The sequence below is a fragment of the Mchenga conophoros genome, linkage group LG7 (genome assembly GCF_057382185.1).
Source record: "Mchenga conophoros isolate Kocher_MC1m ecotype Shallow Benthic linkage group LG7, M_conophoros_male_GT1.1, whole genome shotgun sequence".
Classification (NCBI taxonomy): Eukaryota; Metazoa; Chordata; class Actinopteri; order Cichliformes; family Cichlidae; genus Mchenga; species Mchenga conophoros.
In genome coordinates this window covers 62300864-62309360 of record NC_140532.1, presented here as the reverse complement: position 1 = coordinate 62309360, position 8497 = coordinate 62300864, and positions in this window count along the sequence as shown.

Below are 8497 nucleotides of genomic sequence, written 5' to 3'. Positions count from 1 at the left end.
ATTTTATCTTTATTTTGATTTGCCGCTAACTGCCTTGCTTTTATTTGTGGTTTTTGTAGTAGGGAGAACTAAAAAAAACTGCAATTTTCTTTTTTTTTAAAGCGCAGTTAACAAATGTAGTGCTCTCTACTATGTGAACCCATGACCTGAATTTTTAGGTTTTTAATTTCAAGTCAATTAAATTAAATCCGAAAAAAAAATCAAGTGATCTCCTAAGAGCAAGCACCAGGCAACAATGGAAAGGAAAAATTCCCTTTTAACAGGAAGAAACCTACGACAGAACCAGGCTCAGGAAGGGGCAGTCTTCTGCCATGACTGGTTGGGGGGTGAGGGGCAAAATAAAATTGAACATAAAGGAAAGCACAGCATATTTAAGACAGGTGGAAAACTGGAAACATTATTACTGCTTTTAAAAGGTAACTGGTCCACATCCACAATTACAGTAGGGCTGAAGTAGATAATAAGCATGATCCCACAGAGAACAGCAGGACATTCACTTCAGCCGAAAAGCTTTGAGATGGCCCAGCAAGCTGCAGGAACAACAATGGCCGCTGTGGCAAGACCTAAACCTACTTTAAGTAGGTATTTGTGACCATGACACCATGAACCACGGGCCTCAGCCTCCTCAGTATTGACATTTTTTTCAACTGTTATTTTATGCATGGTCTGATTTGGGCATTTAATTTGTTGTAAGGGGTGCTTACAAGATGAGTGCCTTGAGTGCCTTAAAAGGTGCCATTAAATAAAATGCATTATTATTATTATTATTAGTAGTAGTAGTAGTAGTAGTGGTAGTATCAGTAGTAGTAGTAGTAGTACTTATGTTGGACTTGTGGCAGATTGGAAGCCACACTGACTCACTACACCATCTTGTGGTTCTAAACAGAATTATAAGGATATTGCCCGTTCTACTACAACTTCAGTCTCTGCACCTCTCTGCAACACTGCAATACATATGATCTGATGGGCCCTAGTTTACTTTTCTTTTTTTTTTTTGGTCTTTTAAAATGTATTTCCTGGGTGGCTGTAATTCAGGAGGTAGAGAAGGCCAACTAGTATTTGATGTTCTAGCATAAGGGTATGAATGTTAGAAAGCGCTGGGACACAGAAAAAAAAGGTAAAAAATGTTTGTATATAAGAGATGTTGTGTAAAGTTCTTTGACTGCTTGAGCAGAGAAGCGTTATATAAAAACCAGTCCGTTCATCATTTATTGCCTCAACGTTCCTTTCTTCCTTTCGTGGAACAGAGAAGTATTCATATATGTGCCCACATACCTGTATACTTAAATTTGTTGCTACTTTCTAATTGTTACATAGAGATTTTTTTTTAATCCAACCCTTTTATGAGCTACAGAGGTGTGTGTGTGTGTGTGTGTGTGTGTGTGTGTGTGTGTGTGTGTGTGTGTGTGTGTGTGTGTGTGTGTGTGTGAGTGAAAGAGGCAGCAACAAAAAAAGCGAATATGTGGCATTTCCTTCACAGCCTCATTAACCTCTAAATACCATTTTAACATCAAAGGCCGTGTCATTGCTCACACCTCTATCTCTCTCAAGTCCACTCTCTCCACATGTGCACACTTCTCCAGGAACGGATATTTTATGCAAAAAAAAATAAATTTTAAAACAAGGGACCCATGAGAAGTATGATATACAAACACAGTTCTTTACAGCTTTGCTACTGCAAGCAAGAAAAGGCAGAAAGAGAGATGGGGAGGAGCAGGTTTAGTTTATGTTCCCATAAATCCTCGTTAACATGTGACTGCTGACACCGTATGTGTGAACCAAAAGGAGATATGACTTTGTCCTGCACTGAGGAGACTACAAGTCTGGGCTGCTGTGAGAACAGATGAGTTCATGCATTTGTGAATGTAAATGAATGAAACTGTGGATGTAGGAACAGCAGGAGTTGTGACTAGGAAAAAGCTAGAACAACAGTTCTGTTTCAGACTCTTTCTCAGTTACGAATCTATTTGTCTGTGAATTTTTTTAAAAAGCATCCTTTAAATATCCAATTTAACACAATTTGTGATAAAGTCACTGAAACAATTACTAAAACGTATTAATTGTTACTGTTACTACAACAAATTACTAAAACCATGAAAGTATTCCAACACATCAATTATTAGTTGCAGATTTAAATGATCTTTTTAATAGTGACTCATTAAAAGTGATCATTTCTCATTATGTAAACATTGTTTCCACTAGTAAAATTACTTATTTAATCAAGATAAAGAAATGGTCAGCTGTTCATATTATTAGTTATGCTTTTGTACTATAAGCTTAATTTTGGGCGATCAGCAAGACAATGTTAGAACTATGTAAACCACTGTTAGTTGTAGTTTGTTCTATCTATATATTTATCTTTTTTCTAACTTTTCTATGAGTGACGGTGATATCACAGCAGCATAAGCCACCTAATGATAGGCTTTATGATTTTAGGCATTATGACAAAGAATTTGTAACAGCAGCTGTCTCTGGATTAAATTGTTGTACACACATGGAATCCTCATCCTAGTTGGGATTTAGATAATAACATGTACAGGGAAAAATTGGGAATGAGGGGTGAAAGTTCTCTTTTAAAGAAAAAAATGCATTTATTTAGTTACTCACGTTTCTTCACTTTGTCACACAAGTATTTCACATGTAGCAGAAATGCCCAGTGAATTAACAGTGGACCTCATGAGAATGTGGCTGATCTGAAACAATACTGTCTCAGACAGTGTTTATTAAAGTTCCCGCGGAACACTGCACTCCTCTGATCTGCAGTTATGGGAAGCACTTCTAAAACATTTCCACCTGTGCTGCTGGTCTATAATGAGACCTTATCACAGACTTGAAAAATATTATTTTGTGTATTTTTGGCTTAAACCTATGACAGTCACTTTTGTTGTTTGTTTCACCACTCAGTACGGAGTTTATTTCAAAGGGCTCACATTGTTCTCTTTTACATTTCATGGTTGCAGGGATGTTCCCCACTAGCATTGCATAAAAGTCTCAAGTGTGCTTCATCGGAACACTGGCTCCAGCTCATAGATTTTTGGGAGAAATGAAAACTTGTCAGCCACGCTGCCCTGCATCCCCCGTTTGATAAGAAAAGTTGCAGTGCCTGCTCATCCACCAGGACCAGTCCTGCTGGTCCCTTCAAAGCTCCCAGAGCCTTTGATGGGGTTGATAGGGATCAATGGAACAGGGAAGGACACTTTAGTTGACTGTGCTACAGACAGGGCGGGGAACAACTGGAGACTGGCAGAAATAGAGTTCAGTGATTATTAGGTGTCATCACAGCCTTGAAGAATCCATTTACTACAAGAGGCAGAAATATAATGAGCCATTTTCTGCTGCACTCTATCTGTTATAAAGAACAATCAGTTATGGCTTATCAGTAATTTCCAAGAAACTATCAAAATTATTATTCAGTAAGTATGCTGTGTGTGCATAAAGCTCTTTATTCTCTGTTGTGATGCCTATGATCTTTACACCTGTGTTGTAGTTTTTGATTTGAAGTTTGAATCTTCAAAGCCTTGGTCCTGAAGATGAGTTTACTGGAGATTTGGCCGGGGATGATGAAGACTCATATATTTATTATAGAGATCTGAACAACAGCTCTGTTGGGACATGAGTCTCCCTCTGGTACTGCGGGGGAGGAGAGGATGGGAGTGGGAAGGTGGGTCGAGGTGTGTTTGTTTCCATAACAGAGCAGCAAACAGGCCCATTAGAGATGAAAGGGTCTGAATGGAGTCAATCAAAGACAGGGCCAGCAGGAGACTGTTCCCCAGCAGACATCAGTGGTCTGAGACTGGGGCCAGCAAGGATAACCAAGTCCTTCATCGTGGATAAGGAACACTGACAGACAATAAAACTTACTATCTGTTTCAGTTTGTTTAACATTTTATTCAGGTAGTGATGCTCCTTACAAACATGCTGCCACCTGTGTTTCAGGACAAAAAGCATGAACAGGTAAACAGAGACTGATGAGATCATGTAAAACCCCATGGAGCCAAAGTAAAAGAAGAAATAAGTAAAACTCTATTTACCATATTTATGACAAATACTTTGCCATAAATATCAAAAAGTTACATTTAAAACAAAAATGCTAAAAGACTGAAACAAAATGTTACCCAAGAGTTCTTTCCTTCTTTTCCCTCTGAGTCTATGGATCTCAAGCTCAAGCAGAGGCTTCCAGAGACTCGGGGCCACTGTTTGCTAAGGTACTTTCTCCTTTAGGTTTCAGACTCTTAGTGTGAAATATGAATACTCAGTCGGAAACCTTGTAAAATCCTGCCAGAGAAAAGAATTGTTTGCTCAGATATGACAAGAAACATTTCAAACACCCAGTCTCTGACCAATCACACCCAGTGATTGGTCAGCATCGTCAAAGGCAGATGTTGAGTCCAACATCAGCAGAACAGAATATTTTCCTGCATCACTTCATATTAAGATGGACTGGAGACTCCAAGAAGGGCTGTTTCATAGAACGAGATCTGTGAAGGTCAGAGCGAAAATGATCAAGAATCCAAAGGTTATTTACTGTAAAAGTTTTCCAAATCATATATGCAGATATATATGTTGTTCCTTTTTTCTTTTGATTAGTCGGGAAAGAGTAGGAAAGAAGAGAGTTGATTTTGTATTGTTGTGTCATTTTTTAATTGGGTAGATAATAATCTTGTTAAAATAAGCTGGGACCTGACTCAACACCAGTGAAGTTTTGATTAAAGTGAGCAAACAGAGACCAGTGGTCTTAAAGTTCAGAGAGCAGGAAGATGCTTTCATTGAATAAACTAATGTTACCTGTTAAAGAAACAAGTAGGGAAAAAACAGGCCCAGCTGAAGTTTGAACAGATAATAAAGATGAGTGACTTCACTGAAATATTAGAACACCCTTGTGGCCCTTAGAAATGCATATTGCAAAGTTGCATCTGGTCTGCAGATTGTTGCTAAAAAATTGAATGGGTTTAATCAGAATTTTGGCATTTATAGATTTAGCTTGGTATCATGTCAGATTTTCACATTATGATCATCATTGCCTAAAAAAGGGCAACACAGTGGTGGTGTGGACAATTCTGTCAGCTCACAGCAAGAAAGTCCTTTGTTCAAATCTGCGACGTGGTCATGACCTCTGTGTGGAGTGTGCATGTTCTCCCCATCTTTGTGAACACTCCAGCTTCCTCCCACAGTCCAAAGACTTGTACTTTGTGGGGTTAGTCTAACTGGTGATTTTAAATTGGTTGTCTGCATTAGCCCTGTGACATACCGGAAAATTAGAAAAACATAACAGCAATAATGTGACCATTCATTCGGAGGGGTCGCCAACAGTGGATCATCTGCCTCCATCCCACCCTATCCCACTGTCACATCAGCCCTCTGGATGGCCTCCTCCACTACATCCATGAACCTTCACTGATGTCTTCCTCCCCCCCCCCCCCCCCCCCCCCCTCCTTCCTGGCAGCTCCACATTTATCTTTTGTTCAGTATATACCCTACCCGTCCCCTGCACATCTGCCAAACATCTCAGCCTTGTGACTCCAAACCACACAACCGGAGCTGTCCCTCTAATCTTTTTCTAATTTCTAATCTGACCAAAAACAACAACAACAAACCAAAACATAAAACATACAAACATTAAGCCAAAACTAAAGACGGCTGTAAACAGGACACAGTCTGATGTGTTCCTGCTACTTTACTGACCTTAAAGTGCTCACAGTTCTCTCCCATTGACTGCATAGTTAATATCTCATAAGTAACTATGTAGTCAGACAGGTGTGTCTGTCATTGTTCTGACAGTCCTATGAATCATGTAATGAGTTTCTAAGTGCTGGAGTCACAGAAACACAGACTGTTGACATGTCTCGCTGTCTCTGCTTGCAGCTGTGTTTTCATCCCGTCTCCTAGCCTCTCATCTGCTTCTGGTCTGTCTGCCTCAGCAGGCCTCACATCAAAGAAGTCAAGCACTGCGTCCTGTGACAGATCAGGAGGGAGGTGACGAGGTGTAGCAAGCTGACACTGATACCCGGTCATATAGCATCCAGACAGACAGACGGGCAGCAGTGGAGAAAACAAATGACCAGCTCCCCTTTGAACTCCTAACAATACCAATCAGCCAGCTACAGTTTTTCTGTTGTTGCTGTTGTTATTGTTGTTGTTGTAATTTCCCCAAAAGATTTTTTCTCAAAACCTCTTCACAAAAACAACACACACAGTTTTAATCTCAGGATTGATGGTGCGTCGGAGAAATATTAATGTGATAAATACAAAACACTGTATGTTTTGACTTTATGGGGTCATGTTACATATTTAAATGCATACAACTGTTCTGTCCTTAAACATTTATAGTTCTACATGTGTACACAATAACAAATATTATTTATTTTGCTTCATATGTAGCAAAACTAAACAAATTTACACTGCAGAGAAAATCAGCGCACAGATACATGTAACAAAAGAAATATATGTAACTGTAAAACAGTGTTTAGCTGAACTGACAATAAATAAATGCACCTCAATCTGGCGTTTCGGTTCTGACATATGACTGGATTGTTCTTTGAACTAAGTTTGAAATGATGTAATGAGCTTCATGTTCTCAGAACCATGTGCATAGTCCCATTTTTTGTGAGTACTATAACATTTTTTCCCATTAATGATTTTTTAATTTTTACACTGCACCTTCACAGGGTGTCTCCTCCCTCTTGCCCTGTGGCAGCCTAGATAGACTCCAGCTCTCTCTTGGCCACACATTTTTCAGCTTCAAAAATTTAATGTCTGATGATTAAGGAACAAAAAGTAAATCTTTATAATATAGTAAATTACTCTTTGGACAGTGATACTCTTTGAAGTTGAAGGCCATAGATGGAGCTTTAACAGTGATTAGTTTTTAAATGATGTGATCAGGCTCATAAAGAGTTGATCCTGTGCTTTTAATGTAAAATAACATGCACATTTAAAGTCCTTTAAAAAAAAAAAAAAACCTGACTATATAATCAACCATTAAACAATAATCAGACTTACTCAGACCTCTATAAGCAAGAAGCACTTGGGATATGAAAGTAAAAGTGCTTAATGCAGGGAGGTAGTTCCAATTGATCTCTATATTACTGCAAATTAAATAATCAATGTGAATTAATCAGACTGACCAATTTTACTATTGTTTGACACTAGAACCAATTGTTTGTTAACCTTTGTATAATATGGGTTTTGGTTCTTTTTTTTAAATGAGTAAAACTTAAAGAATGTAAGGGAGGTTATGGCAGAGTGCGACCATGACAGCTTTAACAGGTATTTACATTATCGCGTGTGCAAATTTAAGACGACATTTTTAATTATAACCATTATTATTAATCCGAATATGAAAACTACGATACATATAAAGGATTAAAAAACACAGTATCACTTAAAAAAAAAGTAATGTAGAAGTATTTGAGTACATGGAACACCGGCATTACTTTACAGCACTGCAAAATACAACAGTACATTATACTGTTGCAGTAGTGTCGGAAGAATTACTCACATTATTCAGATAAGTAAAAGTGCACATGGAAATCGTTTTACTACTAATAAAAGTCCTCCATTCGAATACCTTTACACGACCACAGTCATTACAGAGAAGTTAAAGAGTTAAAGTGAAGGCATATTCGTGCTTGTTAGCGCCACTGACAGCACCATTACCCGAGTATGACTTTATTGGGTTTGAAAAGCCTCCAGAAGATATTAACAGGCTTTAAGGTGTTAGTTCTCTTTTGTTTCATGTTGGGTGTGTTGGTATCAAAGCATTGAGAGCCTTTGAAGTGTTCCAGTTTCAGTAGGTAATGAACTATTAGCACCGGCTCTCCCCTCCACTGCGCGCACAGACGGAGGGTCAGCTTGAGCGCACAGCCTCGAATCCATTCTGTGATCACCACCAGAGCTCACTGTCATTATCTTATCAATGGGAGTGCTACGTTATCGACTAAAACCTCTAAACAACACAAAATACTTAACATTTACACATAAAACATCCCCCCGCCCCCGACACACACCTCTTCCTCTCAGTCAGTCTCGGGGTCTATCAGGGCGGCGGGGCTGATGTTAACAGCCACTTCACAGCTGGGATCATAATTTTCAACTCATTATCAGCCACCTTAACTGATCCCCACATAGTTTGGTGTGATTTAAGGAGGTACAAAAGAGATGACCAACCAGTTTCTATCAGCAGGGGTGGAAAGTTACACTCTGCGTATCTGCATATTATGCTTTGTCAAATACGTGCATTTCCTCAAATATTTGCAAGTATTTTCTTGTTTGGTGACTTTACAAGACATTTCAGTGGGATATATCCCCAACTTTTAGCTACTCTCTTTTTATATGAGAGCTTATTTTTCACTCATCATTTGACAGTTGAAAGAGCGAATATTTTTAAATTAAACTTTTAAAATGGTCTAAAAACATTACAACATCAGTTCTTTATCAACTACAGATAAGTCATGATGAAATAAGCTATAAAAGGATCACTGTTAGTGCGCTGTGTGAA